The sequence below is a fragment of the Poecilia latipinna genome, unplaced genomic scaffold (assembly GCF_001443285.1).
Source record: "Poecilia latipinna isolate Pla-1442-1.1 unplaced genomic scaffold, P_latipinna-1.0 Scaffold2885, whole genome shotgun sequence".
Classification (NCBI taxonomy): Eukaryota; Metazoa; Chordata; class Actinopteri; order Cyprinodontiformes; family Poeciliidae; genus Poecilia; species Poecilia latipinna.
In genome coordinates this window covers 18,724-29,085 of record NW_015115501.1, presented here as the reverse complement: position 1 = coordinate 29,085, position 10,362 = coordinate 18,724, and the positions used below count along the sequence as shown (strand labels likewise).

Genomic DNA, 10,362 nt, shown 5'->3' with positions numbered 1-10,362 from the left:
GGGAAGTTCATTTTGCACTTTTTTGAAAATGTAATAAAAATAATGATGATGATTATAGTTTTTGATGATGATGATGGTGATGATTATAGCTGTGGTGAAAATCAAGGGAGGAGAATCTGGAAGGGTTGGCTGCAGTCGGGGGGAGAGGCGACGTTTGCTCGGTGTTTTCAGGGCCTGAAGTTGAAGCAGAGGACACAGAGGATGCAGGGCTCTCATCCTCCTCTTCTTGGTCTTTTTTATGTGTTTTTTTTTTTTCTAAATATGAGAGTGCTTATGTGTGCTTGTGTGTGTATTTGGAAGGAAACTGCAGGACTCCTGGTGGGAGTCCACTGATGTTTGAAATGTCAGGCTGGAATGGAGATTCAAGGCACGTTTGCTTGTCTCATGGAGACTGGCCAGCACAACAGTGCTATTACACAATGTGTCGATTAACATCAAGCTTGTCAGAGCTCAGAGCTGCACATTGTTATTCTGAATGAGTCCAAGAAAAAATAGTTTATATGTATATATATGTATGTATAAGTATATATACTGACAGGAAAAGGTAGTTCTTAGCCACGTTCTGAATTTTAGTTGCACCTCATGGGAATTACAAATGACGGACAGCCTGTGCGATTTCAGATGATTGACTTGTCTGCCTCTGTGAGATACTGCAGGAGTGGATTAGAGGTTATCTAATGCAGTAATAGTTGCCCGGTTTGTCAGAAACATTCAACTCACACCTGTGGAAATAAAGCTGTCATAAAGCAGCAACAATAAAACTTACTTAGATGCTCATAGATACCTCTGCTCTTTCTTAGTTTGCCGTTTGTCCCAGTTGTTTGCAGTTCACCTTTAATACACTCTTGTAAAGTTTTACGCCTATTTCTGTCCCAGGGTTTCCCTATAGCACTCTCCAATCTTTCTACGCCGTGGCACTTTATTCAGGAAGTAGCTAAAATATTTAGCTGAATTATCAATACTGTGCTTTTCAATGAATTAAAATTCAATGCCAAATGTACTCTAATGCGAATACATCTATTTAAACATATTTAAATTTCCAGTACAATATAATAGCTTTCTAAACCAAAAGTATGTACCAGAAATGACTTGTATTGAGTTATATAAAGCTCACTGAAGTAAGAAAACCTACTTAAGAAGACTCATATCATTATATATTACTGTACAATACCTATGCATGTCAAAGTGTCAAATAGTGAAGTACATCAATGTTTCACTGGGGTAAAATATAAGATTACATTATGTTTCAAAGTTTTGTTCTTAAGGTCATAAATAAGTAAATTCAAGCTTTATTTATTGATCATATTTTCATACAGATGTCACAAAGTGTACCATAAAAAGGGTGACTTTAATAAACCACACAGAAGTGTACAATACAGAAGCCAAAACAATCCAGTCGTCTTGTGACAATCTATTATAAATAAGAGAAAAACTTATTTTTTTCTATGTTCTTGAGGACAAAAAAATGAAATACTTTAAACTTTACATCATAACAGTTATGGAGAAGGTAGAATATTTTTGAAAAGTTTTAATTCTGCTGTGATGATTAACAATCAGCTATATCTATACCAAATAAGATATGAAGGAACATTTCAATTTAAAAAGCTATAGCGGTTATTTGTCTGTTGAGAAATGGTAAATCAGAAAACATTTAAATTCTTCACTTCTGATTTGCAAGCACAGCTGTTACCCCTTTTGTTTCCATGTTTACAGGCTACAAAACAATTTTCATTAACCTTTCTCCAAATCAACATAGAAAACTAGGAAACCCTTTGCCATTAAATGTAGGCTTAACTGCTAATAGTAAGTCTGTAAGCAAATCCAAAACTAATTCTATATAAATACTATTTTTTGAGCATATGTATGTAACAATATTAAAAGATGATGCTATTGCTTTAATATTTAAAACCTTCTTTCCTGGAAGTTGTCTGTCTGCATATATGGATGATCTATTATTATATATATCTCATAAACTTTGAAATATACCCACATCATACATTAGAACAGTAATTTAAGTATGAACAACTATTAAAGTTGATGCAGTTTTTATGCAGTTACTGTTCTAATTTCCTGTATCTGCTGACTGTGCTGCTATGCTAATGATGGTTTGTGCTGCTATGCTAATTTGTCCCTTCTCAAGTGTAAACACTTGAGAAGGGACAAATAGTGAGGGAGTTGGTTCGGTTGTGTATTTTTTATTTTTTTTATTTCTTTCCATTACTTTAAAAATTAAAAACAAATTTGGTCTTTATTTTTAAACTAGGAATATGTAATGCAATAAAATTGTCTTTTTGCTGTTTGAGAATATTAATAAAGTTTCATCTTCCTTTAGAGACTCGGAGCTCAAACAGCAGCTATAAAGAGAGAAGCATTTACTGCATTTCTTGATGCCCAAACAGTAGGAGGATTCCCTATCTGTGTTTACTTCATTAGCAATGGCTTCCCACCACCTTGTGTTCAGTTTCTACGGTAATCAAGTGCTTGATTGCTTAATGGTTTATGCTAATTCTCTTGAATTATGTTTACTATTCAAGATGTAATGCAGATATTAGAATATAGTTGTTTTTTTTTTTGTTTGTTTTTTTTTCCCAGCCACACATCTTCTTTGTTGCCTATGGGGAAGGATGTTAGCTAGTAGCATTAATACTGCATCCAAATTACAGGAAACTTGTTTTTCTTTTTAACTGTGTCTATAGTGATGTCTCTAGATTAGTTTGTTTTGAAGATGAGCAACTGGATGAAAGATATTTAGATGACAAAAAAGCACAGCAGTCTGATTTTTGTGGGTGTAAAATGTCCAACAAGCTGAAGCCCCACATCTCTTGGACTTACAGTTACGCACCAGTCTAACGAGTATTTAGCTGAATTCCTTCTCAGATTTCTTCTTGATTCTCTACACTGAGATTCTTCTGACTTTTATCCGCCGTTGCTGACCTGAATCACTTAATTTGAAACCCATTGTATAAAGACTGCCTAATAAGCGAGTCCATACATAGCACAGCTTCTGCCAACACTGCCCTTTTTTTTTTTTAATCTCTTTTGATTCACGCTAAAGATGGTGTCAGCATACAACTGTGCAGCTGTAAACTGGCCAGCGCCGTATAACTCCTCCTCATGAGTGTCGGTAAGCTTTTCTGGACAGCATGCGGTGTGCCGAGTATGTTCTGGGCACTGTCTTTCATGTGAGCCTCAGTGCTGGCTGCTGTGATGCACTGATCCAGTCCAGTGCCCTTCAGAACAATTGGCCATCCATGGAACAGGGCTCACTGTTTTGACAGCCAGTGCCTGCAGTGTCACAGCACATTACTCTCCCATTAGGTGGTCAGAAAGGAGCAATATCTGCTTCCTTGGACCTTGGGGGTGAGGGGGGGGGGTGCTCACTATTTGCAAAAATAACTCTGGCTAAGAAAAAAGAAGCATGGAGTGCTTTTATAACTAACATGCGTGCAAGTAAAAGTCTTGTCACCCATTCGTTAGCTTGGTCAGCTTTATCGTTGCTGATATTGGAGCTTTTCCCAGCTAGAATTAGGCAGGGGAGTGAGAACACCCTGAACAGGTGCCAAGTCCATCGCAAGGCTAACACAAGGACAGCCAATGCCTAACAATGGATGCTTGTGGACATCATACAGAAAGGCCCCCAGGTGACCAGCAGTCCCTTTTTTCCAGTTGTCTGTCAGTGCAAACCGCTGCTCCACCTGGCTTGTCAGGTAAATACAGAAACTAATCGGTGTAATCACTCCTGAAGGTGTGAAAACACTTTCTGGACCTATTAAGTCAACACAGTTTCTCAGCTATTTCCCTTTAACTGAGTTACATTTGGTTCAGAAGGCTGAGCTACCAGGCTTTATAAAGTAGTCCTCAGTCACCCTGTGAGCTTGGAGATACGCTGTTATTTTTATAACATGAGGCAGATTGTGAAGCCACTCATCCTTGAAAATAGTCTGCTGAGAAGACGTTTGGACTTTTAGACGTCAAAGCTCTGCTTTTTAATCCACCTGTTTCCCCGTTTCATTAGTCTTTTCATTGACCCTACTGTCCTTGTTATCTGTCTCAAGTGTTTTAAATTGAGACAGATATCATTCAGTAGTTTATCAAACTACTGAATGATAAATATTCTACTCTGCCACTTTGGTCACTGTTGGTAGGTTGCATAAATAACATATCTGGAAATTACATAACTTTTCTTTTTTGAACACAAACTGATCCTTCACATTTCTGATTCATGGTATCGTTATAGCATATAAAGAAACTGTTGCTTATTATTATTATTATTATTTTTTTTTTTTTAGGAAGCGTAACAGTGATCTCAGACCTGGATATTTATAAGGATTACTTGTACAAAACGAGATACAGCTAAGTTTCCTTTAGTGGTTAAAATAGAAGAAGCATTGATGCTCTCAGTTGTGACTACTCTTAAATGTTTGACTCTGGAAAATTGTGGGGAAAAATGCTGTGTGTTTGCTATAAAGCCGGTTCCCTCACGGTATATTTCATTTGACAACAGAGTGTAAAATCCTTCAGAAACCTTCTATCCGTAAAACACTAAGAATCCCCTAATTTATCTTTATATTTTCTGCTATCAGCTCAACAACCAAAACACTAAAATGGATGGAAAGTTTAAATCTAAACATATGGAGACATTAGCTCCCAAACACCACTTTTTAATTGCGCTGCCACCTCTTTCGCACCTCTAAATGTGTTGCGCTTTCTTGGCACCAACAATGTCAGGAGTGACCTTCAGCAAGCCAGGGCTCATGAATATACCAAGACAGGATTACAGATGTTCCCAGTCAAGAGTCCCCCCCCTCCTCCAGACACGGGGTCCAGTTGGTGTGTTTGTTCTGCCTCAGTGCTGTCTCTCATCATTATATTCAATTCCTGGCAGAACCAATGAACAGGTGCTGGTGTGGGCCTGAGTAAAATAAAAGTTGAATTCTGCCCACAACTTTGCTGCATATTGCTGTAAGTTGCATGTCCTTTTTCTGCAATAAATAGACTTTTTCTATCTAAAACCATCCCCAGACCTGTATTGGCATTTGTAGTCTATCTTTTAAGTAGATTAATCTTTTACTCTTCTGGTTGAAAAATAGTGAAAAATCTAACATTTAATTTCAGAACATTTGCTAAGTGTAAAAAAAATAAGCTCTCTTTTTAAAATCTAATTGTTTTATGTCCTCTCTTTTTACCTACATAATCTCTCTAGATTTGGTTCATCACTTGGGCTCGGGGACTGGAATGACGATGCTTATTGTATTTGAAATCATTATTCTATCATAAGACCAAATTAACACCCATTTTTAGATTTCTGGCAGAACCCACCAAACTTAACTTTTAAATGTTCTGCTATGTCAGGCAGTTCCACGTGGGTTTTTGAAGACAAACAGGCCCCCGCCATCACAAATCTGCCATGCTCAACAGTTAGCCAGAGGCACTTTACCTCACATTCATCTTTTGTTTCATGGCAGGTCAACCTGGAGAGTTTGTTGCAGAAAAATCTTGCTCTCTATCTGAACTTTGGCACAGACAATCATAGTTCCCCAAAGATGATCCTGACAGACACGTTTATGTCTTTCTTAAAATGGAATAAATCCATGTTGGCTGAGTTGAATTTGAGTCATTCTTTTAAGACTAGACTTTGTGCACTAGAGTATAAAACTTACCCCTGTGGTTTAATATCTTGACAGCTTATTTTGTACATGTCCATGCATTTTTAAAAATTGATTTACATTTACTAAAGTTATATAATTAGTTTAAACCTCTCACAACTGAAGAGGTCCTACCTGTTCCTTATGTTCCCTTGAGATTTATGATGGCATTTGTCCTTGTCTCATTCCTCCTTCCCTTAATATTCCATCGTAGTTTTCCTTGATGGATTTCTTAAGTTAAGCATCAGTGACTCACTCTATTGGAAAGGTGCCTGCCCTGCTGTAGTCTTTGTTAAATTAAATTAGGGGTATTCTTTCTCTTGGAGACCTTAATGTTTGTGTGTGTAGGTGTGTGTGTGTGGATTAAAGTGAGGCTGCGGTAATCCCATCCTGGAGGAACATCTTCGCTGCTTTATTCTGCTGAATCATGTTGCGACGCCTGAGTAAGTTCAGGAGTCACCTGGCTCACCTTCGCTGTTTGTCTGCGCGTTCGTCCTGCCCTGCACCGACGGACCTCTCCTCTCCCTCCGACTCACCCTTTCAATTGTTTTAAGCATCTGGTGAAAACCAGTGTGACTCCTTCCATTCAGGGTTGTATGAATAGTAACTACACGAATATGAAAAACAATAACGAGTAATAATTTCCTTTCTGTTCACATTTGACTGTTGGTTACTGTGTACGTATGTGTGCTTGGTGTTCTTGTGTTTTTGTTTCTTTACGGAGCATTGTGAAGAATAATTACTTTATTTTTGTTTGTTTGTTTTTTAAAAAACTTCATGTAAATATTGTTGGTGAAAATTAACATTTATTGTACTCCGAGTTTTCGTTTGTCACTCGAGGCGATGAAGAAAACAACGATACACATGAATAACAATGGTGATGTTGATGATGATGATGAAGCTGATTATACCTGCCCTTCTTGAACAAGGGCTTTTGATGTCTGCTGTATTTTTGTTGGGGGCGTCTTGAGGTCAAGGCAAGACAAGCGACGGGGAAGGAGTGGTACCCGACACATCCCAGGTTCTTTGTAGCAACACTGCCACAAGTCCCCGAATTCACCCAGGTAACTCAAAGCGACACAAATTGTAGCCATGAAGCATCATTGCATTCTTACAACATGCTTTGCGGTGTGTGAGAACAACACACACCTCCATGTTGAGTCACTCCAACCCAGTCGCTTGGCATCACATCCCCCCCCCCCATCAGCTTACAGGCTCTGGGATTTACTGAAATGCCATTGTGTTAGAAGGGATTGACCCTGTCCTGACACCCATGATGCCTTGCTCATCGAATCTGGAGTCATTATTGATGTGTAGGAAGCCATACATAAGGATGGACATGGCTTCCATCATCCTACAGCAACAAGGGTAATTTGCATGCATGTTTTAATTCCCAACTGGGCTGATGTGAACTTGCCAAATAACCGGCTTGTCTGTTGCTCTGTGAACTATTTGCAAGAGCTCTCAAACGCCAGCAAGGACAGTTCAGGATTAGAGAGAAAGCCGAACTATAAACTGCCATATTGTGATGGAAAAAAAAAAAAAAACTCAAATAATACTTGCACCATCGATCCTCTTCCAAACAGATTTTAGCTGTGCCATATCACAACCTTTGTTTTCTCCAGGACTCGTCTGCAAAAACACTGTTAGATGTTAAATCATGTATTAGTTGTAACTTCAGGGAATGCTGACGGAGCTTTTCTGTGCCGATTGATCATTAATTAGTTAGAAGATATGGTGATGTCACACTGTGTGTGAGAGAGAGCAGTCGGTGTCGCATATGTCTGCAGTTTAACAAGATTTCGGAAACATGTTAAAAGATCTTTGCACTTTGAGCTTAGCACATTTAGTAAGGTTAGCTCACTTAGCTTTGCAAACTATGAACAACGGTTATCATATGTGCTCCCTGAAGACTGAGCAAAAACTGTGAAGACTACCAATCCAGCATGTTCCCCGACAGACAGAACCGAATTAAAACAGAGCTATTTTGCTGCAATGCATTCAGCCTTGCTTTCAAAATGTTGGTGTCTCCTGTGACTTCATCTTTAAATGTCTCATCTATATTGAAAACGGCTAACTTTGCTCAGTAACAACTTCCAAACCAAAGAGAGTTTTTGTCAGTGTGACATGTTGGCGCTCGTGTTTTCTGAGCCTAAAAAAGATTGGATTTTTAAGCCAATCAGTCACTGTTAAGAGCTGGGCAAGTGTGAAATGTTTATTCTGGCCAATAGATGATTTCTCGGTGCATCGCTGCAATTTATCCTCTTTGTAATAAATGAGGAATTAAAATGCACTTTTATTTGTGTTCAAAGCATGCTATGGCTTTGCAAAACATTGGTAAAAACAGGATTGTGGTCAAGTGCCATAAATCCTACTTCATCTGGTTTTTCATATGCTGCGCCCGCCCTCATGTTTCAGGCCCGGCATCCGCACGGTGCAGCGGCGGAGCTCATCAGTTTCAGGTTTCTTTCAGGAGCGTCTCTGACCTGACATGGTTTAGCGGATGCTGCCGGCAGCTGTCTCCAGGAAAGACAGTGGATACAGTTCTACCTTCATCTGTAATACCATCCCTCCGAGGGAGTCCCACAAGGACGCTGAAGCTCCACACGCTGACCAAAAGTAAAGCCCAGCTACTTTCCCCTCCAAACTCGATCTGTTGCTGATTGTGAATGAGATGCAGGCCGAGCGGCGTCGAAATCCTGCCATTTATACAGAGGTTTTTTAAATCAGGGAGGTAATAAGCAATACTCTTAACTGACCTACTGAATCTAAACTGAGAGGGGTTTTATTTTTGCATTGAGGGATGTCAAGGGTAACACTCCTGCTTTTTGGTTGGGCTTTTAACTCCTTTTTCCACTTGCCTTGGCCCACCTCTTCAACAAAGAGTTCTCTAACTTTAAACACACAATTGTGATGTGTACAATCTGATTCCATGTATTTATTTATGTATTTTTTTTTTTTGCCAACTTTGTATAGTGTACAAATATCTATAAATATACAAACCATGACAGTACTGTATAGATTTTAGCTGCCTGGTAAGGTTAATAGTATATACTTGGTAGACTAAAAGAAAAAGCGTAGAGCTGTTCAAAAGCCAGTTACTGAGAAAAAAAAATTGCTTTCTGTAAGACCCGATGCCACTGGCTCTTTTTTATATTCTAAGTTTCTGCTTTCTTTTTTTTATTGTAGCCAGTGGGATCTCTTTTTTGTCCATTTGTTTTGATTTTTTTTTTTTTTTTTTTTTTAAAAAAACAACAAAGGTTTGGGGACCCCGGGGGGGGGAGGGGAAACCAGCTGGGAACCCTGGGCNATTTTTTTTTTTTTTTTTTTTGACAAGACACAGCAAGGTTCTGGCAGCCAGGAGAGTGCAGTGGAACGCAGACTGGAACCCTGTGCAGTTGTGCGTGTTTTTAGGTGTGTGTCCGTCCATCGTAGTGCTTAGTGCTCTTTGTGCAGTGCCTCCCTCCGCCCTCTTTTTCTCTTACGCAGATTGCTCGCTAAGATGCAGGATGATTGTGTTTGCTGAGGCTAGCTGATGCCCTCCTCCTTTCTCTTCCCACCCCCTCACATCCGCTCTGTTTCTTCATTACACCGCTTAGTTTTAATCCTCCGCTAAGTATAGATTTCCACTTCCTCTGCTCGATTGTTCATTTACTATCCCATTCAGATGATAATGCGCACACCACCAGAGTCTAATTTCCTGGTAATCCATTCCATCCCCCATCATCTATCCTGGATTCTTTGTCCATTAGGATCTCCCATTTGTCACCCTCCACGTTACTTTTTCTATAGAGCTCTGTGGACCAGAGAATAAACACACACACACACACACACACACACACACACACACACACACACACCAAAATAAGAGAGGAGATCCATGTTCCTCATCCCAAGTCAAGCCTCATAACTTCAAACTCAGAGGAGAGGGAACGGTATCAGCTCAGCATGCAGCAACACAAAGCAGCCATATTAAGTCAAGCACAGATGTGAGAGTTGATGTTGTGGCGGCTTCACTGCTGCCTGTTTGTAGCAAGAGCGAGAGGAAAAAAAAAAAACGCCTTAAAGATCGGACCAACCACACATATTAAAGATACTGGGATGTGTACATTTGTGGAAACCCTCCCTTTTCCTGCACCACTTTTATTACTTGGTATTCCAGTGTGCTGCTTGGTTGCTCTGTACATATCTGTGTAGTACTTCTGTTGATGTCCCCGTACTGGTATAGTAAAGGGTTCTTACTGGGTTTGCCCCGGCAGACGCCCTCCCTCTCCTGTTCTCGTCTCATTCTCCTTAAACGAAAACTTCAAACATTCCATTTGAACCTGAACCGAACAGCTACTTAAAGATGATTGGATCTCACTGGGAGCCAAAGAGAAGGACCGAACTGCAGACGTCTCTCACTGGAGCCATGATAATAACCGAGACGCCTTGTTCACGTCCCTCTGAGGGCCGCAGAACCGCCACACCGCCGCGCGTGGCTCTCTGCTCCTTCCAACCCACCTCCTCTCTGGTCGGCCCTGGTTCGGAACAGAAGGGCGAGACAGCGGGACGGGGTCGGGAGAGCCCTGGGAGGCAGCGGGGAGCCGCGTCTCTGCAGCCGCGCCTCTGCAGCCGCGCCCAGCAAAGGGAGGGAGGGCGTCTCAGGGCGGAGCTCAGTAGCACTTTGGTTTTGCGTTCCATGTTTATTTTTTTCAGCCTCTCCTGTTTTTTGGGC

The 10,362-nt window shown here is 40.3% G+C and overlaps 1 long non-coding RNA gene across 1 annotated transcript; it reads left to right on the top strand.

Moving 5' to 3' along the window:
* The first annotated feature begins 2,146 nt into the window (after positions 1-2,146).
* Positions 2,147-7,470, top strand: LOC106939477 (uncharacterized). Its single transcript, XR_001422854.1, has 2 exons — positions 2,147-4,005; positions 4,088-7,470. It is a non-coding gene; the product is annotated as an uncharacterized LOC106939477 (long non-coding RNA).
* Positions 7,471-10,362: the final 2,892 nt, after the last annotated feature.